The sequence below is a fragment of the Ictidomys tridecemlineatus genome, chromosome 6 (genome assembly GCF_052094955.1).
Source record: "Ictidomys tridecemlineatus isolate mIctTri1 chromosome 6, mIctTri1.hap1, whole genome shotgun sequence".
Classification (NCBI taxonomy): Eukaryota; Metazoa; Chordata; class Mammalia; order Rodentia; family Sciuridae; genus Ictidomys; species Ictidomys tridecemlineatus.
Genome location: NC_135482.1, coordinates 27898226 through 27925601, shown reverse-complemented (window position 1 = coordinate 27925601; position 27376 = coordinate 27898226). Strand labels below are relative to the sequence as shown.

The 27376-nt window shown below is 35.0% G+C and overlaps 1 long non-coding RNA gene across 1 annotated transcript; it reads left to right on the top strand.

Moving 5' to 3' along the window:
• The first annotated feature begins 862 nt into the window (after nt 1-862).
• LOC144378315 (uncharacterized) lies at nt 863-24465 on the top strand. The gene is made up of 3 exons (XR_013440013.1): nt 863-2417; nt 3074-3173; nt 24234-24465. It is a non-coding gene; the product is annotated as an uncharacterized LOC144378315 (long non-coding RNA).
• The last annotated feature ends 2911 nt before the right edge of the window (nt 24466-27376 follow it).

The window sequence follows — 27376 nt, the reverse complement described above, 5'->3', positions numbered from 1 at the left end:
TCTGAGAGCAGGAGAACACCAATACTCAATAATACTCCATTGTGTACATCACATTTTCCTTATGCATTCATGTGTTGATGGGTACCTATGCCAATTCCATATCTTGGGTATTGTAAATAGTGCCAAAATAAACATGGGTATGCAATATCACTTTTGTATGCTGACATCATTACCACTGAATGTTTACTCAGGAGTTATATAATTGAATCCCATCGCAGCTCTATGTCTAGTTTTAGCAGTATTCAGCCATAAAAAAAAGTAGAATTATGTCATTTGCAGGAAAATGGATGGAACTGCAGGACATTATGTAAAGAGAAATAAGCTAGACAAAAAAAAAACACAGAAAAGTAAGTATCAAAAGTTTTCTTTCTATGTGGAAACAAGCAAACCAATTAAAAAAAAAAGATGAACTGAAAGTAGAAAAAGGGCTATTAGTGCATAAGGGGAAAGCAGGGAGGTCAAGAAGGGGTAGATGTAATGGTGGACATGATCAACAATGCACCATACAATGTATGGAAATGTCATAACAAAACCCATTAATTTGTACAATCCATATATTAAATAAGCTGGGCAAGGCAACGAACATCTGTAATCGCAGTGGCTTGGGAGGCTGAGGAAGGAGATTGAGAGTTCAAAGCCAGCCTCTGCAAAAGTGAGGTGCTAAGCAACTCAATGAGACTCTATCTATAAATAAAATATAAAATAGGGCTGGAGATGTGGCTTACTGCTTAAGTGCTCCTGAGTTCAACCCATGGTCCCCCCCAAATAAAAATTATATATATATATATATAATTATATATAATAAAAATTATATATTAACAAAAATTATATATATTAATAAAAACATTAGATTTAACTTAGATAAATTTTAAAAATTTTACTATCCTCAAACAAATTGCTTAAAAATCATAATAATCTACTTGATAAACATTTTTACAAGAATGACCAAGGAAATTACAATACACAGAAGGAAAAGTAGCTTTAAAGTCTGTATACTAAAACCCCAATGTCACTAATAAGAACTGAAAGATGCAAGAGAACAACTAAGAGTAAAGATTCTAAAATATTAATGAAACTATCAGTGTGCGATTTTTTTCACTAAAATTTCACTTTCTCCAATGAGAATTTATAAATTTACATTTATAAATATTACATTTATAAATGCAGAAGTGAATATTGTCTGCTATTTAAAATGGCATGGGGGTAAGAATAGGGAAAGACATTCATCTGAATTTCACTGATTTCTCCACTGCTGAGGTTGGAAAGTCCCACTCCCACAAAAGTGTATGTTGGAAACTTAATCCCAGTGCAAATGTGTTAAAAATGAGATCTCTGTGAGACCATTACGCCACGGTACTCTACCTTCACATGTGGATTAAAGTAGCTGTGAAAAGGTTTGAGGAATAGAGTTCAATCTCTGATTCTCTCTCACCCTCTCTTTGCCCTTCCACCCAAAGAACAACAACAAAAAATCTATGTGGGTTCATGTATCTAATTTCTGTAAAGTATACACAAGAACCAATCATTGTCATTATTAGTTTAGAAGTGATAAATCTAGACTCAGGACCTTTTGGTTTTTGTTTCACCATTTTCCATCTTGCTTGAATTTTTAAAAATCATTAACCTCTATGACTCTTATTTTTACAATGATTTTTCTGTTACTCAAAAAATACCAATTTAAGATTATTTTTCTCGGGAGTTTTCTTCAGTAATACATGATTGCACCAGACACAAAAAGTTTCTTGAAACATATAAAAAGATAATACTTATGGGTTTGTCTTTTGATAAAGTTAAATTCCAATTATGACCCAGCAGTGTAAGTTCAACTATATGTAGCCCAGGTCTGCAGCAGGGATAGGACAAGTTGGAGGAAGAAGGAGCTCCCAGCAGCTTGAAAAATGAGGAGGATGGAAAACCCTAGAAACAGCTCCCCCTCCAGGCGTTATTAATGTTTCATGGTTCTGACAGGACAGATGCCTGAGGACAGAAGTGACAGGCAGGAGGTAGAAACCAAGAAGACAATAAAGAAGACAAGGAAAGACACAAAATCTTCTTACAAGGGATATTAACAGAGTTTTGTCTAAGAATTAATCCTTATTTAAAGTTTACCTTGGGATTTGGCCCCCAAATTAATAGCTATTGTAAAATGACAGAATAATATATAAAACAACACTACAGCACAACATAGCATATTATTCATATCGCATATTAAATGATACTGCACTTTATACTCTGTAATTGATATTATGTGTTATTATAAACTAGCTAATGTTAATTCATAGCGTCATATTATTACATTTCAAATTTGCCTAATTCATTAACTCTTAATAGCTTTTTCAGAGAGAGATGCTTAACTTTTGGAGAGGAGGTTGCAATTTCTCTAAGCAGCTGAAGACTTCTTTGAGTTTCGAAGGCTGGTAAGTGAACAGTTGGGTCCCTGATTTCAAAGTCCTTAAAATTTGCATTGCATATTTTGCATGTAAATGCTGTACTTTTGTATCTTATACAGAACACATTTATTTCATTTTTATATCTGCTGAACTTTCACAGCAATTTCAAATTACATATCTCATGATCAGTCACATTTTAATACTCTACTGTTTTTCTAATGCTCTCACCTGTTTTGAGCTCTTAATGTCATCATCAACTAGTATTTCCTGAGCTCCTTCTGAATCCAGCATGTTGTGTTACAAGATATGTATACCAAATTAAATGAAAAATAATCTAACTTTGAAAGCAACTTCATGATTTCACAAAACATGAAACAGAACAAAATTGACAGCACCCGAAGACAAGAAATGGCAAACTCTGGATAAAAAGTGCAGTCAGAAGATGATACAAAAGTTCAGAGAAATGAAACCTTCAATTAGACTTTACTAAGTCTTGGGAAACTCTCCTAATTTTTTGTTAGCCTGAGTTTTCTCATCTGTGAAGGGGATTATTGTGACAATTAAATCACATGATGCATTAAGCACTGAGTGCCTGTCCATTTCATAAACAGATACTAACTTCCGCACTGTCTCCTCTCTCTCCTTCCCCTCTGCCTCGCCTCTTCTCCCTCATCTGTCTTAAGGTCTCAGATTCTGAATAACGCCAAAACCTTCTGGTACCTCAAATGTCTAAGAAACAGAAAAGTGGAAAGTCAGAGGCAAGGAGTTTCTGCCACAGGAGAGGTGGTAAACAATTGTATTTCTGTTATCAAATTTAGAATATAACAAAACAATGACGAACTTGGCTCTTTCAATCAAATTCTACAAGCATATTTCACATTAGAATCTGTGTGTATTATTTGGGTTATGATAATACTTAATAATTAGAACTGCCTCCTCTCCTCCTTCTAGTCTGGCTCTGAACTAAGTGAGAAATTAAACAAATAATAATAATAAAAAAAGACAGGCAAAGGCTTTTGCCAGTGCCATTTCCCTGAGGAAGGTTTGCTGGAAAGACTAGGCCAGTAGCTTGCTACTTAAACCCTGGAAGAAGAGAGGCCTCCTCCTCAGTCACTGTCCTGTGTGTGGACAGAGCAGCTATGCAAAGGCTAGAGCCACATTCTGTCAGGTGGGAAACTCAGAGAGGAAGAGGGCAGAGAAAAAGGAGGGGAGCGGTTGTTCATGATTTGCTTACTTTCCAAATTTACCAATCAGAGAGCTACATCGACCTTATTGCAGGGCAAAGAGCAAGGGGCAATGGAGGACAGAAAGATTTTAGGAAGGTCTCAATAAAACCAGGCAGCTAGGGAGAGGCTCCCACTACAGAGCTGGCCAGCAGCAAATCCTAAGAAATGGCCTGCCTATTGTCAAAGTGTCCTCCTATCAGAATTCCCCAGGTCCGGAAGAAAAAGTCAATGAAATTGATCCGATGGAGATTTTATGTACATACAAATAGGCCACAATGAAATCCACCATTCTGTATAATGAACATGTACCGATAAAAAATAAAAATAAACAAATGGGAATTTCAACTTAATTTTTAAAAAAGATAAAAGGGACAGAATATGTATCAGATGCTGAGTTATCTACCAAAAAGTTCTTTTTCACCCTTTCTTGATTCTCTACCACCCTAAATAACTTCTTTCAATTAAACACACTATTTAGATTAGAGTTGCTATTAATTTAGTTATTGTTTAGCTATTGAGAAACTCATAGCATCGCTGCTAACTTTTTAAAAAACACTTTTGAAATTAATGTATGGCACCCATTATACTTAACTGCATAAATGTGAATGTTTGCTCAATAAATTCTCACAAGGAATGACCTTGAAACTATGGCCAAGTTCAAGAAGCAATAGGGAGAGAGCCTTCCTTCCTGCCCAGTCCCTTCTTCAGGTAACTGCAACCCTGACTTCCAACCATACCGCAGTGTTGTCTTTAGGTCTGGTTTTGAACTTGACAGATACTTTCATATTTATCTTCTTCTTCATATAGTGTCCGTGACGGTTGTTTTTTATTATTCTTTCATTTTTGTGTTGGACAGCATTCCAGTGATTGAATGTATCACTGTCCCATTGCTCCCTCTGTGGCTGGTGTGCAGTGGGGAACTTTCCAGCTTGGAGGTGTCATAAATAATTCTGAGGTATTCCTGTGCACATCTCTGATGGTGCCTCTGCTTTTATTTCTCTAGATTGTAAATGGGTTATGATGCTGTTTGTGCAAAGCTATTTCTCATCCTTACCTAAGTTATTCATCTTTTAGCTTGGCCATTCTGGAGCATGAATATATGGATATATTCCTACATAGGAACCTGGAAGGAAAAATACAAGAAATCTGATAGAAATACACACACACACACACACACACACACACACACACACACACACATACACACACACACACACACACACAAAATAAAGCAAGAAATGGTGAATCCTGTAGAATTATATGTTAGAGAACATTCATCCCCAAAATGTATCAAAAAATGAAAAAAATGATGACACCAAATACTGATATTCTAGAAGATGCCATAACAGAATAAATAAACTGGCATATCTATACTTTTATTTCTCTAAATTGTCATATATAAGCTATTTTTCAATAATGAAATGAAATGTGCTGCCAGGCCCAGTGGCAAGCACCTGTAATCCCAGTGGTTCAGGAGGCTGAGGCAGGACAATCACGAATCCAAAACCAGCCTCACCAACTTACCAAGGCCCTAAGCAACTTAGAGAGACTCTGTTTCAAAATAAAAAGATAAAAAGGGCTGGATCTGTGCCTCAATGGTTAAGTATCCCTGGGTTCAATCCCTGGTACCAAAGGAAAGAAAATACATGTGCTGCAATACTACAAAAGAAATGCAGAAAGCGTCCATGGATATTGCTTAGTGAAAAGCCAGTCTGAGAAGTTTCACACTATATGATTATAGGTATGACAATCAATTATGTGGCCCAGAATTCAGGAAGAAGGTGGAAAAATTGACAGGTGAAGTTCAGGGAAACTTTAGGACAGAGAAAATACCCTGTATGATACTGTAATGGTAGATTCATAAAATTATGCATTTGTTAAAACTCATAAAACTATCATAGAAGGAGAGAAGCAAATATAAATCATAGGTTTCAGCTAATAGTGATACATCAATACCAGTTTGTCAGTTGCCACAAATGTGCCACACTAATGAAACAAGTTAATGATGAAAGAAACTGTGAGAGAATAAAGAATGTGTATTCGGACTTCTCTGTACTCTCTCCTCAATTTCTGTACACCTAAATCTGCTCTAAAAATGAAACCTATTAGTAAAATAAAAAGACAAAAAATTGCCTTATCATCTTAAAAGCATTTGCAACTGTTAATATGAATGATCGAATATTTCAAGACCAACATGTAGCTTATATTTACACATCATTATCCTAGAAACCTAAAGGTGGAGCAAAGAGGAACAAAGAGAATCCCAATGAGATTCTAATGATGATGACAAAAGGGTTTTACTTGTGATTCTTGAAGTGGGTTTAGAAATTCTATAACTTCAACTTATTCTTTCATTCAATTTTTATCTCAACTTTTAGTTAAAACACCATCCTTGTTTTTAATTGACAGTATTATAGATCTGCCTAGGGAAAAGAATGGTAATGGCGGAGTTGGAGGGGCAGAGAAAGCAGAGACACTGGTTAGGTGGAACATTGGAAAGGGCAGTTTTAGGAGAGGCCCAACACCAACCCATGAGGGCTGCCCATGGCACAGGCCCTTTGAGTCGGGCTATAGTTATCTAGAATAAAACTGGTGAATTTGAAAAGTACATAGTGTTACTTTATTAAGCTTTTGTAGGAGAGGTCATTTAGTCCAATCAGAGTGCGTAGACTATATATTTTAAGATGTAAAAGGAAGCCCTAAGTTGTAGATTAAATATGATATTCTTATAACCTGAAACTTTAATAAAAGCATGTTAATTGAAGTCTAAGTTTACTCTAGAGGATTGTGTCATGGAAAGAAATGAAACAGGAAGGAAGGGCTTGGTGTCTTACAGGGACGTTTGCCTAACTTTTTCCAAACAGATCCCCAAATTCAGAGGGAAGGAAATAAACACCTCATGGAACTTGAGGGCAGAATTCAAGAAACCACCCGTGTAAGAAATACCTTTGAAGTCATTTATTTTGATAATTCACTTCATGCTGGCAGGCTGTGATGTAGTTGTGATTGTTTTAATGTGAGGAAACTGAAGTGCAGTCCTCAATCCTAAATAAGATGAGCATGCTGGAAGACCCAAGCAGTTTACCCTACAGTTTCATTTACTTCCTTAAACAGCACTTTTTGGATCTGAGCACTCCAATCTGAGAAAAATGTCCTTAGAAATCCCTGAATTGCACTCACCCTTGAATTGGCATGAGATAAAATCTCTTGGTTCCAGTGCCCATTAACTAATCTTGTGTAGTTAAGACTGTTTCTTATCATTCAAGTGGGAAAACCCACCCACCACAGAGCTATTTTACAGATTAGCAATAGGACACAAGTCACTTTAACTCTGCGGGTTAACTCTACGGCTATGTGTCTGGGAGTTATAAAATTCCATTATTCTTATTTGAAAAGTAAGACCTTTCGACTCATTAATTCACAAAGATCCAAAAATTTTTTTCTGGAAAATATTTTTCTTGTGTGTTCTAAATTATTTTGTCTCCTCTTGTCTTACCTAAGCGGTTACATATGTAGACATTTTTAAAATTATAGTTATCAATGCATTTTAATTGTATAAATTAATAGGCTTCACTGTGACATTTAATTCATGCATGTACTATGTTTTGATCATGCCCACTCTTCCTTCTATTTTCTCTTGCTCTCTCCCAACCCCTACATCTTCCCCTTCCCTAATAGTTCCTCTGCTACTTTCAGGTTATTTATTTATTTATTTTTAAAGCTATGGAAACCCAATTTTTAAAGGTATCTTTTGTGTAAGATTAAAAAAAAAAGAAACCTTAATGGAAAAAAAAAATTCAGAAAAGTAGTCAAAAGTTTGAGTTTTCTTCCTAGGCCTGCTATGTGATAGCTATGTGACTTTGAACAATAGCAGTGTTTCTGAGACTCAGTGTCTCCTTCCATTAGTCACTCACAGGGAATGTGGAAGCTTAAATAAAATGTTGGGTGTGGAAGTGCTCTTCCCATACTCCTCCTATTATACAACATTGCCCTCCATCATCTCTTTCTATAATTTTATTATTGTAATGCAATTGTTCAAAATTGCTTTCTGAAATCTTTCTATTCATAAACTGTCTTATCACCAGTTAGATTCTATCAGAGGCCTCTTGCTCCTGAAGAAAAGAATTCTGCTAGCTTACTACTTTTTCCTGCTTTCTTATTTTCATAGTTTCCACTTCTAAATTGTGCTGCTTCCGATAAAGAGTTTGTGTTGAGCATAGGACTAGTTCTTCATCATTCTCAATGTTGTAAAAAATGGCAATATATAATAAGCCAAAAAAAGTAAAGAGTAAAATCAAATTTTATTTGGTTTTAAAATCAAGTTCACATTTGCATCTATATAAAGTTTATAACTTCAATGCTCAGAATTCTCCAAAACAATAAAGACAAAGCCAATGAACTCACTACTCATATTCCTAATGCTATGCTTGGATTTTGTTTCGTTCTCCCTTTTGAAATAACAGATAAATTACATCATCGTCTTAGTCTGTGTTTGTGTTACTAAGACAAAATACTAAAGGTTGGGTAATTTGTGAAGGAAAGAAGCTTATTTGACTCATGTTTTAGAGGCTCTAAAGTCCAAGACATGGCAGCATATCTGTTCAGTTCTGCTAGGATCTCATGATGCATGATATCATGGCAGAGAAGTAGAAGGGAAAGTGGTTGCCTGTGTATGTGAGAGGGAAATGGGCTGGGCTCACTTTATAACAAGCCACTCATGTAAGATATATTTCAGTCTTGAGAAAATTAACCCAGGCTGACAAGAAAGATATTAACTTATTTCTGAGGCAGTACCTCCATAACCTAACACCTTCCAAAGGCCCATCTTCTAATACTGCTACATTGAGAGTTTGTACCCAGTGTTAGCTCTCCTGGGTACAAACCACATCTACACTACAGCAATCATCTATTTGGTTGATGTAAATGATCTCACAAGAGCAGTCTTCTCAAGCTTTTTAAGTTTTTTTTTTTCCCTCTAGCACAGAATAATAACTATTTTGATTAAAATATTTTCTTTTTGAATTGATAATGGTATCAAAATAAATAGTTTTTCTGTGGTGAAAAATTACATAAACAGCAGACTAAGTAAATAAGAAGTATTTTCAAGCAAGATTATGTACAGATAATTCATAATTTTTTAGTTATTCATACTTAACTTATATATAATAAAATGTTTATCCCCAAGAAGACCAGTATATATTGGGAAAGAAAGACCATACAGAAAATGTTGACAATTAAAAGACTAGAATTATTTTCATTACCTTTCACTGTGCTGTATAATAAAATAATCTTTTATCATATCATTCAATTCCACTATTCTTAATCACTATCACTACTATTAATAAAGACAGGTTATATAATGTACCCATGTAGAAACTATTATATTTTGTTACACAGCAGAATATTAATCATGTACATCATTTTCAATGAAAAGAAACATATTTCATATTCTTAAATATAAAAAAGATTTTTTATTATCTATCAAGAACGCTTGTTAATTTGATTTGCTGTAAGGTGATCATTGCTTAAAATTTTAACTTTGACTGCAAGGATGATTTTAAGGTAAGGTTCCAGTTCATTTTAAATGAGTGTCTCTTGTGCAAGAATTACTGCTAGTTCTGGGTCAATTTCTTAAATTCAGTTTTCAGTATTAGGATTATGTTTAGCAATCTCCAGCCTCCTTTGTACTATTTTTTTTCTTTAAGTTCTCCATATGAAACTGAAGGTCACACCCTTCCTTAATATAGCACTGTTTCAACATTCACTTTAGTAGAATTGGACTTTCTGAACCAAGAAAAGAAAAGGGATGATATCATACACTCCTTCCCTGAGTTTAATTCATGTCAGCATAAACTCGCTGATTAGCTATCTATATTACTGTATAACAATATATACTGACATGAATGGAGCAACTCAATACAACAAGCATTTATTATTTCTTGAGTATTTAGAAATAGCTTAGGAAGGTGGGTCTGTTGTAGGCAGAATTCTGAGATGCCTCACAACTCCTACCCTCAATATCTATACCTTTTTTTAACTCCCTTCTAATACAATATTGCAAAAACAAAGGGAATTTTCAAACGTAATAAAAGTCTCTAATCTGTTGACTTTAAATTAATCAAATGGAGAGTGGAATCTGTGGGTCTGACATATTATTTGGGTGAATGACCTTGTGGAAACTAGTTACCATAAATTCTCTCACTGCAAGAAAATTAATCTGCCAAAAATCAGCTTAAAATAGTGCCCTAAAGTTCAGAAAGAGATGCAACTGAGTTTTGATTGAGACTTGAAAAGCTCTTAGTAAGGGATGGTCTTAAGCTGTGCCTAGGCTCCTGATCCATGGAAACCATGAGATAATCAATAAGTATTGTTTTAACCTCTTGGTGTGTGCAAATATGTTGCACAGTACTAGAAGACTAATGCAGGGTTAAGATACTAACAAAGACAGAGCACACCTGAGGTCTCAAGTAGGTTGATGGACTCTTTTCCAAAAGCCCAGTGCATGGCTGTCAAGTCCTCAGTTACTTGGTACATGAACTTCCTCCCTGGCTACTTAAATTCTTCAGAACAGGAAAGGTAACTTCTCCCTTCCCAGAGCTGTTTCACCTATGTCATGATGTGGTTCTCTGTTTCCCAGAGTGAATGAGAGGAGGAGGAAAGAGAAAGAGTTAGGATAACAGAAAAATGGAAGCTGCAAAGCTTTTATAAATTATCTTTGGAAGTGATATTCCATTCTTCTACAATTATATTTACTGGGATTGAGTTGCTAACTTCTACACTAACAGAGAGGTGGGAACATTTTACAAGAGCGGAAGTATCAAGGAGTTTGTAGATGTATTTTTGAAACACCAAACTCATATTTAGTTTTCTGGTTCTTTGGATTTCATATAGGTTTTGGAGAAGTTGACACTTGAGCAGTACTTTGTAGTTTAATTTCTAAAATTAGTAAGATTCAGATCCAGCAAAAATGTTTCATTTTTTGGAGATGTTATCCTCCAAGCTATTCACTTATGACCTCCACTTTTATGTATATTTATAAGAAATGGAAACCTTTTTCTTTCTTTCTTATACATTCTTAATATTATCTTGACCCAAGTAAGCTCTAATAAAGCAATGTTCCCATCTCAAGTGACTCACTTGGCAGAAAAGACAAATTCACCTGCCAATGAGAATTGGGAGGGAGTAGGGTACCAGGAAGTGGATGGAGTTAGGAATCAGAGTTGTTTCATAATTTTTCTAGCTATAGGAATCAAAATCTAATTTTAAAAAATCCAGGAATGCACATAAATTAGTAACTAAACATTACTAGATTCCTCATATTTTACAGGAGAGAAATTTATAGACATTAAAATACATTATAAGAATATTCATTGGGTAAAAATAAAGCATATTACCCAAGTGAGGAAATTGCTAGTTTAATTTCTCCTAACCATGTTTTCACATTAGGAAATTAAATGTGTTTTGTCCCCCAGAGTTCAAGGTATGTGACATTATAAAAATTTATGTGCTTTTTCTCAGTGCAGAATTTTCTTTCTCTGTAATATAAAACAAGTTGATTTCAGTGCTACTTTTGAGAATTCAGGACCTCTTATTCAGCTTTAGATGTCACTTTGTTTTCCCTCTATTCATTTATTCATTCATTTAGAAAATATTTAATGAGTACCCACACTATTAACTAAATGTTACGGACAATAGGGATGTGCATATAATTATGAAGTTTCTTCCTTTAAGAACTGTGTTCATGGTACATATAGCAGGAACCTAAGAATGGATACCTTGATCTTATGTGGGTCAGAGGAGAATAAGCTTAGGAATTGGCACTTGAAATGATTCTCAGATGCAGAGAAAATACTTTATAAACATATAAATGCTGGAGGAACATTCAAGCAGGGGAAAGACCATGTGTGAAATTGAGAAGGAAGACAGAGGAAACCTAAATAGAAATTGTCAATGGAAAATGTTGGGGGATGTGACCAGAAAGCCAGTATGATAAATATTTGGTGGAAGCAAGACTCACAAAGAAGGACAATCTTTTTTTGATAATATTTATTTTGAAAGTAAAAAAAAATGGCATAATGTTCTGACGTTTTTATAGAATGTTGAGTTGTGTTATTTCATGAAGAAGGGTGAGTCCACATGGCCTGTCAGCTGATTACATTAATACAGACTCAAATGAAATAAAAACAAATGACTACATACCAAATAAAATAAGAGTTTTTGATACTCAATTTAGAAAAATGAACCTCACTTTGCAATATATGCATCTCCTTCCATGGATATTGAAACCCACTTATCCACCATGGTTAAACTCAAATATGTGCTTGACAATCACACCTGTCCATTCCCATTACTCTATGCTACTAGGCGTCCATTCATTTACTTCTCCACTAATTATTTATTTGCTGTTTACAAAATGCCAGAACATGCTATTTGTTCTATGGATGTAATAGTGCATAAAATAAAATTCCCTCCTGGCTTAAATATAGTGGGAGGAAGACATAAAAACAAATGCACATACGGTATATTTTGACATTTGCCAAGGAGCAATTTATGCAATTAAAATGTAGGATAAAGCACTTGGATAAGATATTATTTTATACTGAGAGGTCATAGAAGTCCTTGTTTAGAAGGTGACATGTCATCAAAATCCTGGGTGAAGTAAGGATCTGAAATAGAGGGAAGAGGTGGTTCAAAGTCTCTGATGTAGGAGGATACTTGGCACAGCAGAGAAACAGCCAGGTGGCCAGTGGGGCTGGAGTTAGGTAGTCATAGGGGAGAGTCGCAGGAAGTGAGGGCAGGAAAGTAGAGAGCCTGACATCCAAGGAACTTGTGGGACACTGCAGTAAACTTGACTTTTTCTTGAAGTGAATGTGGAAGCCACTAACAATTATTGGGTAGAAGAGTGATACAACACATCATTTTTAAAGAATTACCTATATACTTTGTCTGCTTTGTGAAAACAAAAGCTTGCCGAAACAAGGATTCTATTTAAAACAGGCAACTAATTATGTGTAGTTTGAATTAAGGTGGTAGCCAGAGAAGTGAGGGTTGATTAAATACTGGAAATATTTTCATAATAGAGGGGAAGAAATCCAGGCTAGAAATATAGATTTGAAATTTCTTAACATAGATGATCATTCAAGCCACAATTCTTCATTAGAATACCTTGAAGGGAAATGTAAAGAGCAAAAACAAAAGCAGAAGAAGAAGAGGAAGAGGAAAAAGGGTGGACCACTATAAAAGTGGTCCAGGACTAGGCCATCTGGTTTACTTGCTACCACGTTCAACACTTTAGAGTCTAAAAGGAAGGTCCTGAACTTTAGAATACCAAAATACAAGAAGCAATAATGCATTCCAGTATTGCTTCCTTAGAGCAAGAGCAGTATGGATTTTCAGCCTTTTTGATTTTTTTTTTATAAGATAATGGGCTTAAACTTGTTGCTGTTAACCTGACATCACTCCATACTCTTTATAGTTTCTTGGAATTACATTTCCCAGAATCCATGGCCCTAGATTGTTCCATGTTAGGTGACCAATAAGAGATATTTCAGCCGGGTTTGGTGGAGTACACCTGTAATCCCAGTGGTTTGGGAGGCTGAGGCAAGAAGATCTCAAGTTCAAAGCCAGCTTGAGCAAAGTAGCAAGACCCAGTCTAAATAAAATGTAAAAAGAGCTGGATATGTGGCTCAGTGGTTAACCAATCCAGGGTTCACACCCTGATACCAGAGAGAGGGGGTGGGAGGGACAGAGAAGTGGAAGGAGTGGAGAGGTCAGAATTCTCTGGAGGCATTTGGAGCCAATTCTTGAAAGGACACCAGAGTAAAGGATTTTGTGGGAAACCCTGTTTTGCAGTTGTTTGTCTAATTTCACATTTATATATTGTGAATTTGACATAGGTTAATCTGATAAAAAATACCAAAAATAATTCACAATATTGTTTAGTGCTTTTCATAAGCAAAAATAAATCAGTAAAACTAGGTTATCATAAACACAAGGCATATATGTATTATAATCTAGTCCTAAGATGAACCTTTGAGAAAATATAGAAAAAAAATATTTTAAGAATCTTCCTGTATTTCCCCAATTTAGCACTTTTATATTAGGGAAACCAGAAGATTTTATCCTTAAAGAGATTTTATGTTAAAATAATTATTTCAAAGAAAACTATTTTTAAAAAAATCACTTTGAAGACCTACTTTACTAGATAAAATAATTTTCAAGAAACCTTTGAATATGGAAGTGAATATGTTCAAGGTATATGAGGATATTTCCATTTCTACTATGTTATTTTGGATATTTTTAAAAATCTCATCATTACCTGGCATCTTGTGCTAGAAGAAATGGTCTACTAAGAAAAAAATTAAGTTTACCTTAAACCCAATTACTTCCACAAAATGAGAAAAACCTGAAAGAGTAAGACTGAAGAAGAAGGTGAAATGGTTGGTTTGGTTACAGACAGGAAAGTTGAAATGAGGTCTACACATTGTTCTCCCCCACCTCTCTCCACCCATCTCATTTATGTGTGAATTTCTTGGCAGTAGTGATCACTGGACTGACTATGGACAGAGTGTTTTTCTGTTCCTGTGAAATTAAGTTATCATTCATCATAATTATTCTAAATTAACATCCTACTGAGAGCTTTATTAAAACAAATGGACTTTTTAGGCTTATTTCAACATATTAATTTATAAAGTGATGGGAAGTCTTGTCAAATGTTTATTTCTCTTTATAAAAGTAAATAAAAAGAATAGATATAAACTCTAGTCCTGCAGTTGAATTCTGAGCATCACCCTTATTTTTAACTATAGCTTTCCTCTGAAACACTCCTGGAGATTTGCATGTTGTATTTGGGGCTAATTTAGGAAGAGCTGGTACTTGTTTGCTTTATACTATAAAGACCAGCAGTCAGACTATAGGCCCCCAGAAGTTGGCACTTTGGCATGAGGATTATTTGGACCTGGAGACAAATGAAAGTCCACTGATGCAGGCAGAAATAGACCTTCCTTTGGGTGACTAAAAGAAGTAGCTCCTAAGCTGAGGATTTGCATGAAAACCATCTCCCAGGAAAGTTTCATGATCCCAAGAAAGACAAATTCTATGAAATATACCTCCACAAGCAAACACAGCTTAGATAGTCCCACCTTCGATTAGGTTCCCCCATATATTTACCATCTCTTAATTTGTAGTTTCTAAAAACCTCAAAACCTCTTTAGAAGATGGAAAATATTTTTTAAAAACATTGTGTCTGAACTGACACAGAGTACAGATCTTTGTTGTCATTATTCTCTGAACAACATAGTATGGAAATTATTTATATCACAATTACATTGTGTTAGGAAGCATAAGTAATCTAGAAATGGTTTAAAATCTATGGGAGGATTTGCATGAGTTATATGTTATCAATCACAGTGCAGACACTAAGTCTTGTTAGTATTCTGTAGAAGCACTAGCTGTAACCATCACTTTCAGTTCCTCCTTCCTGAGTTTCTCAACCTGCACTGAATATATGAACGTTGTTTTTTCTCTTGGTAAGCTGTCTTGTGTCAGTCTCATTTCTCAGGGACTCAAGTGAAGAACTTAGTAGGGTGGAAAAAAATATTTGGTTTTGTTTGTTTTGTTTTGCTCTCTCCTATAAAGTATTATTTAAAAATCAGGTCCTTAATGGTAACACTTAAGGACTACCTGGGGGTCCAGTCCTAGAGAGTTTGTGTTGAAGTTTCTGCATCCCATTTAGAATAGAGTGAACTTGATCAATGCAGCCTCTGTGAATCAGTTCTTTTCCTTATAAGATCATGTGGAGAATGTGCCTTTATAGCATCATTGGTACAACCAGAAGTTATATATAGAACAAGAATGCAACAGTATTGGGGACATAATGTGCTTGGCATATTTTTGATGTTCTATAATTTTAATGGATTATGTGAGACAGATACAGTGCTTAGTGATCAAGGCACTTTCTCAGAATGTTAGCTTTTTTGACTACTTCATCTGGAATTGTTAAGAGAGAACTAAGGTATTCCATTTTTAGGCAGGCACAGTGATGTTCCTAATTCTTACTAGTTAAAAAAAAAAAGAAGAGGAAGAAGAAGTAAACATGACTTGTTGGTAGTAAAAAGAGCTTCTAATCTAGAAACACCGAAATTGACAATAAACATACATGAAGTTGCCATTTGGATGCTGGCCACACACCCAGCAATACAGCACCATCTAACTTCTCTTTAACTTGGTCCCCTCTATTCACCTGCCACTCCGTGTCTTTACATGCTGTTATACACTCCCTAAACTCAATTGATGCTCTTTCAAAATATTTGATTGCCCTGCATTCTTCTTGGTAATTTATGCCAGTATCCACTTAGTTGTTCACATAATAAGCCAGGAAGGCATTCTTAACATTGTCATTCTTAACCCTCTCCAGAGGCAACTACTACCATATGTAGAATCTGTCCACCTTCTTTCAGTTTCTTTATTACCACTGTGTTCTAAGTCATCTGAATCTTTTACAACTGCAACAATTGTATCTTAGATAATAATTCTGCATCCTATTGTTTTATTCCAAATTATTTTTTTATAATACTTGAGGATAGTAGGTCCTTTGTATATTCAGGTTCTCCATCTGCAGAGTCATTCTCAGTATAGATGGAAAATATTTTTTAAAAAAACATTGTGTCTGAACTGAAGATTTACAGATTGTTGTCATTATTCCCTGAACAACATAGTATAGCAATTATTTATATTACATTTACATTGTATTAGGAAACATAAGTAATCTAAAAATGGTTTAAAATCTATGGGAGGATTTGCATGAGTTATATGCAAATAATATCCTTATATTTTCTTTATATAAGGAACTTAGCATCTGTCAGGATTCTGAAAGCAATCCCTGATGTATACCAGAGATGATTACATTTTTCTTTTTAATCCAAATAGACATTTGGTTTTATCCATTTTCTAGTTACAAGTTATCCCATAATTTCCACTTTATGAAATTGTCTGAACTCAGCACAGCATAAAAGAACTTACAATTTAGGCTGACTTTTCCAGCCTAAAGCTGAACCATTTCTTAGAACCTTCATTAAACCTCAGAATATTTTCATGTTATTTCATATGCATGAAACTCAGTTTTCCCCACTTCAGGTGTCCTGGTAATCCACATTCATCTTTCTGAAGTCAATTTATATTCTAAATTTTCTTTACAGCTTTCTTTCTCTGACCCTACAAATTGGCTTCCCCATTGTGTGTTTCATAGTCACACATTTGTAGAATTTGTTACAATATTACTTTGCTTAAAGATTTACTTGAAATATCCATCAGATTAGACTGTAAACTTTTCAGTAGCAGTTGCAAGTTCTGTCCTTGATCTCTAGTGTCTGTTGATGGTAAGCTTTAGATAATACTTGAGGAACGCACAGAAACAAATAATGACCATTTATGTATGATGTGTCAAAATGCATTCTACTATCATGTATAACTAATTAGAACAAAGAAAAAAAACCCAAATAATAAAGGATATAATGAAGACGTTATCCTTGCATCTCAGGTTACAGATAGCTTATGGAATAATTCTGCCCCTGGAATTTAGCCCTTGAACATTACTTTAGCCAGCAGATTCAATGTCAAGGATACATTTTCTCAGCACCCTTTGTTGAATAGAGAATCAGAAAAAGTTACATTATTCTACAACTCCAGGACCTCAGGCTTCTCACTGGATATAAAAATCAAGGACAGGGTTCAGCTGCCTTTAACAGACAGTCCTAGGAACAATAGCTTAAGCCAGATAAGTATTATGTAACTCCTCCAAGGAAGATATTCAGAAGTAGGCTGCCCAGTGTCTCAAGGACATTGGGGTTGATCTTCTTGACTTTTACCTCATTGTCTGCTCACGATCGCTGCTGGAGAGCTTTGGCCTATGGATCTGTATTTCTGTCAGGAAGAAATAAAGCAAGGCAAGGGCAAAAAGAGTATGCAGGTATTGTAGAAGCCCATTTACTATGGAAGATGTTTTCCCAGAAACCCCTTCCAATAAAGTCACATCTTTTTTTTTTTTTTTTTTTTTTTTGAGAGAGAGAGAGAGAGAGAGAGAGAGAGAGAGAGAGAGAGAGAGAAATCTTTTTTTGTAGATGGACACAACAAAATGCCTTTATTTTTATGTGGTGCTGAGAATCCAACCTGAATCCCGCCCATGCTAAGCCAGCGCTCTATTGCTGAGCCACAATCCCAGCCCAAAGTCACATATCTTATTGTCCAGAAATATCACTACTTCACTTCTTCATCACTAAAGGAGTGAGAGTTGCTTTTTAGGTGGGAACTTTGCCAAAATCCACAAAGTCAGCCTTCTGTTCAGTAAGACAGAAAATTTAGTTACTGGAGATGTTACTGTCAATCTCTGCTTAACCTGAAAAATACTAAGTTTTATTTTTTTTTTTAAATCTGAAAACAAAGTCTAAAAATACAGGAATTTTAAGGTTTTTGTGACCATTAAACAAGAAAAAGCATATTAAGGCTACATCATAGGTTTTTTGCATATGTTAGAGGCAAAATAATAACCTCATTATCCAAATGATGCTAAATACAAGGTAATTTTCAAAGAAAGTCATATCAGCTCCCAGATGTTTATGAGTTTGCTTACAACTCAAGTCTGCTGGCACAAATTATCCAAAATTAGAGCAATCTTAACTGACAAAATGGAATCTGAATGTTTTAACTTACATATTTTCTCATTTTGTATTCTGATGGGAGGAATACAGACAGACATGTAGCACTAAGTTGGAGGTTGGTTACTGAAAAATGATTTTACCTCTGCTTTTGTAAATTATGAAGAAATGAACTATGTAAAGAGAAATGAGGAGCTCATTTAGTTCAATTTCATTACATAATTCTATCCAGTAAGTGCATGTTACTCTCTATAGGTCAAATATAGAGAGTGGAACACAGTTTAAAAAAAAAAAAACAGCATTTTTCTTTTCCTCAAATAACTAAGAATTTCTCTACCACTAGAATTGATTAGATCACAAAGTACATTACTGGGAATTTTGTGCATGTATATGCATGGAACTCTGTAGTTTATTCTGTGGTGGTGTGAAAAGAGTTTATCCTTCTATCTTTGGACAATGAAACCTGTAAACTTTTTCAGAAAGGTAAGATTTTATCTTTTCTGCTGTCTGCTATGATTATTTCAAGCCCTAGAAATCTTGAAATCATTGCTTTTTGACTTGAAAACCCTAAAAAGCAGGGAAATAAGTTACTACTTGTCCTGGGATCTTCAATGTAAAATACATTTCTAGTCTGTGTTTCAAAGTTTTTAATTAAAATGCCCCATGACTTTAATCTCATGCCAAAATTTTGGAAGATTTGGTTTTCTCATAAAATTGGGATTACCTTTTCTATTTATGTTTTCTGTCGGTCATACAATGGTAGTATTTTTTAAGTATAGTTTCCAATTGTATCCCTTCTCTTTATTACTTTTGTCTTACCTGTGACAAAATGCTTTGCATTTTTATTTTTCTCCCTCATTTTATCTTTTTTAAATTACTTGAGGATAATAATTTGTAAGTCATTTTGCAGGAGGGCTAGTCAAGGAGTGGCAAAATGATTTTTAAATTTTTTTTTGTTGTTAAAACTATCATGTTAAACAAGCCTGTCCATTCATTTATTAACATCAAGGTATTCTTTGACATATCGATACTAGGTAAAATATTTATACATGCCTGGTGGAGTGCTAAGAAATTTTTGTTACCAAAGTAAGACATGTTTATGGCTTCTCTCCTTTTCTGTAGTAAAATCCCACTGAAGCGTCTGGATATACCATTTCATTCAAACCAAACATTCAGCTCTTCAGTTGACAAGTTTATCTTCAACTGAAGAACATCCCAGAATATTCTCTTCATGTGCTAGGCGAAGATGTTTACAGGAGCTGCACAGGCTAAACAGAAACCAAAGCTTTTGAAAATGAAGAGATGAAGAACACAGCTTTGACAAAATCTCATGAAACATGTTCCTACCATCCAGTATATGTAGCCACTGAGTAATGAGTGAGCAAGGAAGACAGCAGCATCAAATATAAGTATTGGAAATTCCAACTAGAGTTAGAAGCATTGCTTTCATTCCAGATGCTGTCTTTGGCCCTCAGCAACTGCCCCAGGAGTGTGTATGCTTGATCTCTGGGGTATAGGCTAAAACCTCCACTCTTGAGATGCCATGATTCTGTATAGGGACATAGGCCTAGGGCAACACAGGCCTAGGGCCTGAGTTGCAAAAATTAGGACTCTGGTATTCTAGAGGGAATTATAACTTTGTTCAAAGAAAAGGATTATATAAAGCAAGCAAAAAGCTAACACAAACACAAAAGTCTTGGAATCCTTTGAGATGCTGAGAACAGCGTCAGTTCTGACAAAGACCAAAGGAGATAGATCCCTATGTTGTACTAAGTGTACTTCAGACTCTTCCAGAGTTGGGACTGAATCTCCGTGTTTGTGTACTGGAGAGAATGTGGAAGCCTTTGCCTCTTCAGATCTTTTCACTTAAGCTGAATTAATTAATCTAATAATACAAAGGTTATCAGACATTCCTTAAGTGAAAAGCATGCAATGACAATGGGCACCAGGTTAATCAGGAGATTAAAAAACATATACATGTGTTGTTTTTTTTTGTAGCACAGAAGGTTTTTTTTTCACATCTTCATACATGTATTTTGTGTAATGATGCTCAATAATCATAAAATAGCTCAATAGTATTAGAAATTAGAGAAATATGGAAAATAAAATCACACCTGTGAGACAAAATTAAATAGTGTCAGTAAACATATAGAGCAAATAAATTCTCATAAACTGAAAAAAAAATACACATACACACATTCATGTGAACCCCCCATACAACTGGAATCCATTGTTCTGGGTGCTAGGGTTTATAGGTGCTTAGGTGGAAAACAACATAATGAAACAAGATTCTCAATCTCATGAAGTTTATGTCAAACAGAGGACACAAATATGAAATTAATAATTACAATTTTTTTTCATTACATTCATAAGACAAGCCACAAAGCGAAAATACAGAGGACTTCAAAATTACAAAGTGGGGAACCTAAATTAGTCATGAATGGAGACAACAGATTTAGACCTTTAGAAACATATTTTCCCTATGATTCTAAGTGCTTGTATGTGGAGGAGGGAGTGGAGAGGTGGGTGGGGAAGGAGACAGCAGCAGTCTAGTGGCCTGCAGCCAAGGAAGGAAACAACTTTGTGCACAATAGCCATCCTTAGCAAAGCCAAAATACAGTGACATCAGCGTCTACACATTTTCCATGGTCTCTAAAAATATACTCACTCATTAATAGAGAAACACTATAACATACGGTATTTTAAAAGAATTAATGAGTGGTTGGTGCACTTTGCCTTGAGATTGGGTGGGACAACTGCATTGGGGTGATGATCTTTCCTATTTGCCATGCCTTACGCTGCTGGGAATATGACATCCAAAAGGAAGTCCTTATCTTCTTGCCTCAATCCCAACCATTCATTTCCTGCCTTCCTTCAGTATTCTTATTGATTAGAATGATGGTAGCTGTGAACTGTCCTACTTTTTATTTTTTATTTTTAGCTCTCTCTCTTTTTCTTTTTGACCAAGTCTACATATAAAGAGAACATTCAATTCTCCTTGATGATCATATTCCTTTAGATTATAGCAGTAATTTACCTAAAATGATGGTGCTATTATTGACTGTTCAGTTGCAATTTGTGTGCTTAAAATACTTAATGCTATCTTGTCATTCATAATCTGCTTCATGATAAACAGAGAATTTATATAGTCTGTCAACATTAATGACCGGAGAACCAATAAGATATGACAGAAGAGACTTCCCACTCTTTAGAAATGGAATGTTTCCATCTACACAAATGATAGCATATTGAAAATAAAAACACTATTATATATTTCTACTCAAGAAAGAAAATGTGTATGACACCCATGCAAAGAAGGGAATGTTATGGTTTAGGAAATTATTATTCCAAAGCCCCTGGCTTTTCCAGAATAGTATCTCAACTTTGAATATTTATATTTCTAATTGGGATTGAAAATTGATATAGCTAATCTGGGTTCCCAGTGCAGTGTAAATTTCTCCCATTGATGTAACCACTACTTCTCACCCAGATTTTGAATCCCCCTGAATTAAGGTCTATGGTGGTAAGACAAATGGATCTAGACCTGGAAAACAGCAATGCAGGTGAAATCCACTCATCCTCTTGGCATTGTTTGTATTTACACAAACATACACATACACATGCACACACACTCACAAACTCATATACATATACTGATATTGCTAACTTAAGCCCAGCAACTGTCCTTATCCATGTCCTCTGCTTTGATAATTGAGCAGTGGGTCTCAAAATGCAAATTTTAGAATTTCCTGAGAATAACTGGAAAAATCTCTATTCTCTAGATATGGTCATATTTGGGCCTATAAGCTCCCCCTTCCCTTCTTTCCCCCCAATGACTCTTGATGAATCTGAGGTAAATGTTCTAATTCCCTACTTTTTGAACTCTGCATGTACTCTAGTCAAATATTAGGTCATTGTTGATGGCCTCTTGGGCTCATCTCCTGGCCTTCAAAAGGCCATATTGAGAGTGATCATTGCATATCACTTAAGATAAAGCATATAACGTGACAAGGACTTAAAACATTCTCTGAGATTTGATGGTGGACCACATGAGTTAGTTGGTACTGTTTTGAAGGGTTGTGTTGTTGCTGTGGCTTCTGTATTAATCTCAAAATTATTAATCTCAAAATCACTTAAGAAATAAGGGGGGAACATACTATGTGGGATTAGTGGCACTCATGGGACCTATCATCTCAAAATATTGCAAGTGCTATTGATGATGTAGGAGGATCAGGGGCTGGAAATCTACCAGAAGGAGTTGGCCTCTGCCTTTAGTGGAAAACACAAAGCACTCTTTTTCTTCCTCTCTCTCTCTCTCTCTCTCTCTCTCTCTCTCTCTCTCTCTCTCTCTCTCTCTCTCTCATTTTGGACTGTTTTTACTTTTCCCAAAGCATGCTGGATCATGGTCAGGACACTCCTCATGAACTTACATAAATTCTTTTACCAGTATGAAACCAATTGATCCTATTAAGTTCTGTTTTCATGTTCTATTTTTTAAATCATTTTTTTTTATTTGTACCAATTATACATGACAACAGAATGTCTTTCAACTCATTGTACACAAACAGAGCACAACATTTTATTTCTGTTTGTACATGATGTAGAGTCACACCATTTGTGAAATTATACATGTACATATGGTAATAATGTCCATCTCATTTCTCATATCTTCCCTTCCTGAACTTTAATTCCTATTTTTTTTTCTGAAAACGAATATTATCATTTTCTGATTTTAAAGAAAAGGGCTAGCGCTTGATTTGTGTCTAAATGTGTTCATCTTAGTGATATGTTAAAAATGCCGTAAATTAGGCAAGGCAAACCTTGACAAAAAAGAGTCAGTGACAATAATGGTAAATTCAGACAACTGTGGGAAAGCTATTTTTAAATCCTGATTCATTCGGGTCCGGTGTATCCTGAATTATGTGAAAGAGATAAACTACTGAGTACTCTACTGTTTCTTGTTAGCTCTGCCTATTAGCTAAATTCAGTTTATTTAGAGAGGACAGATGGTTTGTGGTTGAACCCAAGAATTGAGTCAGCAGTGACCAAAAGTCACATCCTCATTGCAGCTTGGATTTTTGCCATGTTCCTGACCAGTGCATGAACTTCATTTTGGCCTGGAACCAGGCTCTGATGGTCATAGCACAAGGCATTATCAACCATGGTATATCTGACTTGGCAAGGTTCTCTTCAGAGCAATTCACTCCAGAAGTGAATGGATTAGACCACTTGATATTTTACCCATTCATATCACTTTAGTATCTATGTTAAATATGCTTTCGTATTTTAAACATCTTTTGTGATACTCTTATAGGTAAACATAAGAAAGAAAATATGCTTAGGCATAGGGGAAAAAACTATTGATTTTATACTTCCCTCTCATCACCACCATAATTTAGGATGAAACTATTCCTATGAATCACATGAAATTAGTGATATTTAGACATTTTTCCCTATAAAAATGACAAATTACACATAGTTCAATCTAACTTCATGACTTACTCTGGGGAAAAAGTGTATCAGTAAGATATTAATATTAAATGAGGAAAAAGATATAGTATTGAACCTATAGTGTGGACCTAAAGTGTTTTTAAAATTATGACTATGAATTAAAAAAATCATTTTGAGAATTTAAAAACATTAATCTGTGGGTGTCTTTGAATGGTAATTGGAACTGTTGGGTATTTTATTTTATTTATCCTTATTTTGTACAGCAGATGTTTATTATATTTGTTTAATAAAGTTTGCACTTCATGGTTATTACATTATACCTTAAGTCATCTTAGAAAATTAGAAAATTAGTAAAAGAAGTAAACTTCCATGATAGAGATTTTGTAATCTCATTTTATCTATTTTATTCTTATTATTAAATGGAATGTTGTCAATGTGTCTTAAGATAAAGGTATTTTATACATGCTTATTGGTCATTTATGTTAATGGCTCCATTTTGTTTACTATTCCTGAAGCTTGGGTCTACTGCTCATTCTAAGACAAACCTGGGTTTTACAAGACGGAGAGAATCTTTGGTCCAAGGATATTCGCTTCAAGGATAAAAAAGTAAGATTTTTTACAAGGATGCTTAAGTAGATATTCCATATTCTAATAATGGGGCAAGTGAATAAAGGTAGAAGTGAGAATAAAAGTGAACACAACTGTAGGATTGACAAGTATTGGAGGAATGTTTGAAGATAGTCATAGTGTGAGCGATCATAAAATGAGGTGGAAGACAGAGTTTTAACAAATACATGCATCCAGTAAGTTGTATCCTTAGTCTATAAAAACAGTAATCTATTTTCCTCTCATGACTCAAATTGGTCTGATCTTCCCTGGAATCCACAGAACTTTGTGGGAAAAAATCATGGGTAAATTCCTTCTTTCTTTCTCTTGGTTTCTTTTCCATACCTTTCCCCATCCCCCAAAAATGATAGAAATCTTGCAAATAAAGTGAAATTTAGATTGGCTTTTGCTTCCAAACTCATTAAGCATCAATGCTATGCATATGAACATAGGGATGTCAGAGTACTTGGCAAAACACATTTCTAAAATAAGTTTCATAGAAAAGCAAACTGTAAAATAGCTAGTTTTGACCTAGAATTCTTGGTTAGGTAATTTTGAAGTGGCTACTGTGTTATTTTGTGGTGAACAAGCTTAATGAATTGGAAAAGCGAACTTCAATAGATCTCAGACTTGTGTCAAAACAACTCCTTCCCTTAAGTCCCCTGATTGGTTATTTTCTCCTTGTTTAAAAACAACAAACTCATCTGTGGTGATGACTCCTAGGGAACTATTATTTAAGGAAGCCCATTTTATGCAGTTAGGAGAAAAACAGGAGTAAAAAAAATTTCTTCATACTAATTCTACACTTTTCTACACTAAAGCAACACAGTTAATAATAATGCAATGCTTTTAATCAATTGAAGCCCGCTTTTAACTACATTCTTCTTATGTTTCTCCATGTTCATCAAATAATTTTGTAATAATGGGGGCCAAAATTTGCAAGTTGGGAATACATTTTAAATGGGAAATGGCTGGATGTTCTTTCTTTAACTTGGTGGTTTGAATCAAATTTGATTTCCAAATATGGAATTAATTAAGTGGTCTTTAATTAATTTAAGGAACCCAATGAACAGTTTTCAGCTATTCTCAATCTGGAATTATAACCATCTTTCAGAAAACATATTGTCTTCTTTCATCTCTCTTCCTCCCTTTCTTCCCTTCCATTTTACCTTCCATATAGGAGAAAGGAACAGGCAATTTTTCAAAACCACTGATTTTATTCTGCAAGGCAGTGGTTTCATTTGGAGTGGAGACTGCTAATAAATAAGGATAATTTAAATGTCATCATTTTATTGATTTTCTTACTCTTTTAATTAGAAAGACAATTGATCTTTAATCTTTCTTGGGAAGCTGCCATCAGCATGCAAGCCAGAAATTTTTTTTTCCCTTACTGGTTCTTTGTAGAATGACCAGTCTGCAGGGGCAGCATGACAAGAGGAAGACCACTGGGGTTTCTCTCCCTTGGTCTAGTATGTTTTTTTGTGTGTGTGTTTGTGTGTATGTGTGTGTGTGTGTGTGTGTGTTTGTGTGTGCTTTGTTTTTACTTATAGATGGACAGAATACCTTTATTTTTTATTTATTTACTTTATGTGGTGCTGAGGATCAAACCCAATGCCTCATGCATGCTAGGCAAGTGTTCTACCACTGAGCTACCGCCCCAACCCCTAGTATGCATTTTTAAAAGGATGTTTTTCCCTTTGGAAGCTGAAGTCAGGGTAACTTCAAGGAGAAAAAAACAGGCATAGGTTAGGAGTTATACCTAAGGAGTTAATAAAAGGGATATAAAATGATGGCTGGGCATGAAGGACTCCCAAGTACAATCAAGCTGCCTTAATTCAAACACAGACATTGCTCTTATTCCAATAGAGACTGCTAGCTTTATATGACCCTTGAATAGGAGTCATTATTAATATATCGTAGGGCATTTATCTTTTTAAGGGAGTAAATAGTAAGTTATTTTGAGGAGCATATTAATATAGTAACACTTTGTTTCTGAATGAAGACAGTAATGCTTATTTAAGGTACTGTTCTGGCATAAAAATACAAATCAGTCTTCATAAGTAGCAGTGATTTTGTTAGCTAATTATAGTTATAATCTATAAATTAATTGAAATGTATTTTAAATAATTCATTATCTCTTAATTTGCTTTTTATGTACTGTATGCATATCCGTGTTTTTTACATAAAAAGAATAAGATTATTTTCCACTCCCAAAGAACCAAGTTTTTCCCCTTGAGGAGCATATTACCCACATGAAGAATGCATACTACAAACATGTTTTGTTGGATTTGAAACTTCTAAGTGGATGAATTACTTTGAAGGAACTATCTAATTCCCTGGGATGCTTGTTTGCCTTGTAAACCTTCCTTTAAAAGAATTTGTAAGAATTCTGGTTGTGGAAATGTACAAGACAGCATTCTCAGTAAACAAACTCCCAGGGGGTAACAGGCTTCCTGTTTTACACACTTGGAATATTCTGCGGTTTCCCCCAGGAACTAGTAGGAAACTAATACATGTGCAATGCCTAGCTGTTGTGGCAATGCCCTGCATGAGGAGGCTCTGTGCTAGAGTCTTATGAGCCTTGGCCTTGATCTCAGGCACTCAGCTCCTGATAATAAAGGAACTCTCTTATTAGACAACCACAATGTTTCACCAAGCTCAGCTGAGCCTGAACCTGTCCACATAACAGTAACTTTAAACAATGGACTTTTTTTAAGAGCTACTCAAATCTCTAAACATTCCGCAATGCAACTATAGTGTATAAGTGAGAAATAAGCTGCATAATGTTGTTAACTCTGTAACCTGCCTAATGACACAATGAACAATAATGTACTTCTGATGCCAGTGATCTAATGTAACCTATTGATATAAATAATGCTGGCAGCCTGGACAAGGGGCTTTTCTGCCTCTCTGCCATTGTGCCATTCTGCTATTCTGCCACTTTGCCTCTGCACATTGCTTCTGTCTCCTTTTGATTTTCTTACAAGAATTTAAGTCTCTTGATGTAAAAAATAAAACAAGTATTCTCATTTGTAGCCATAAACACTGGCCT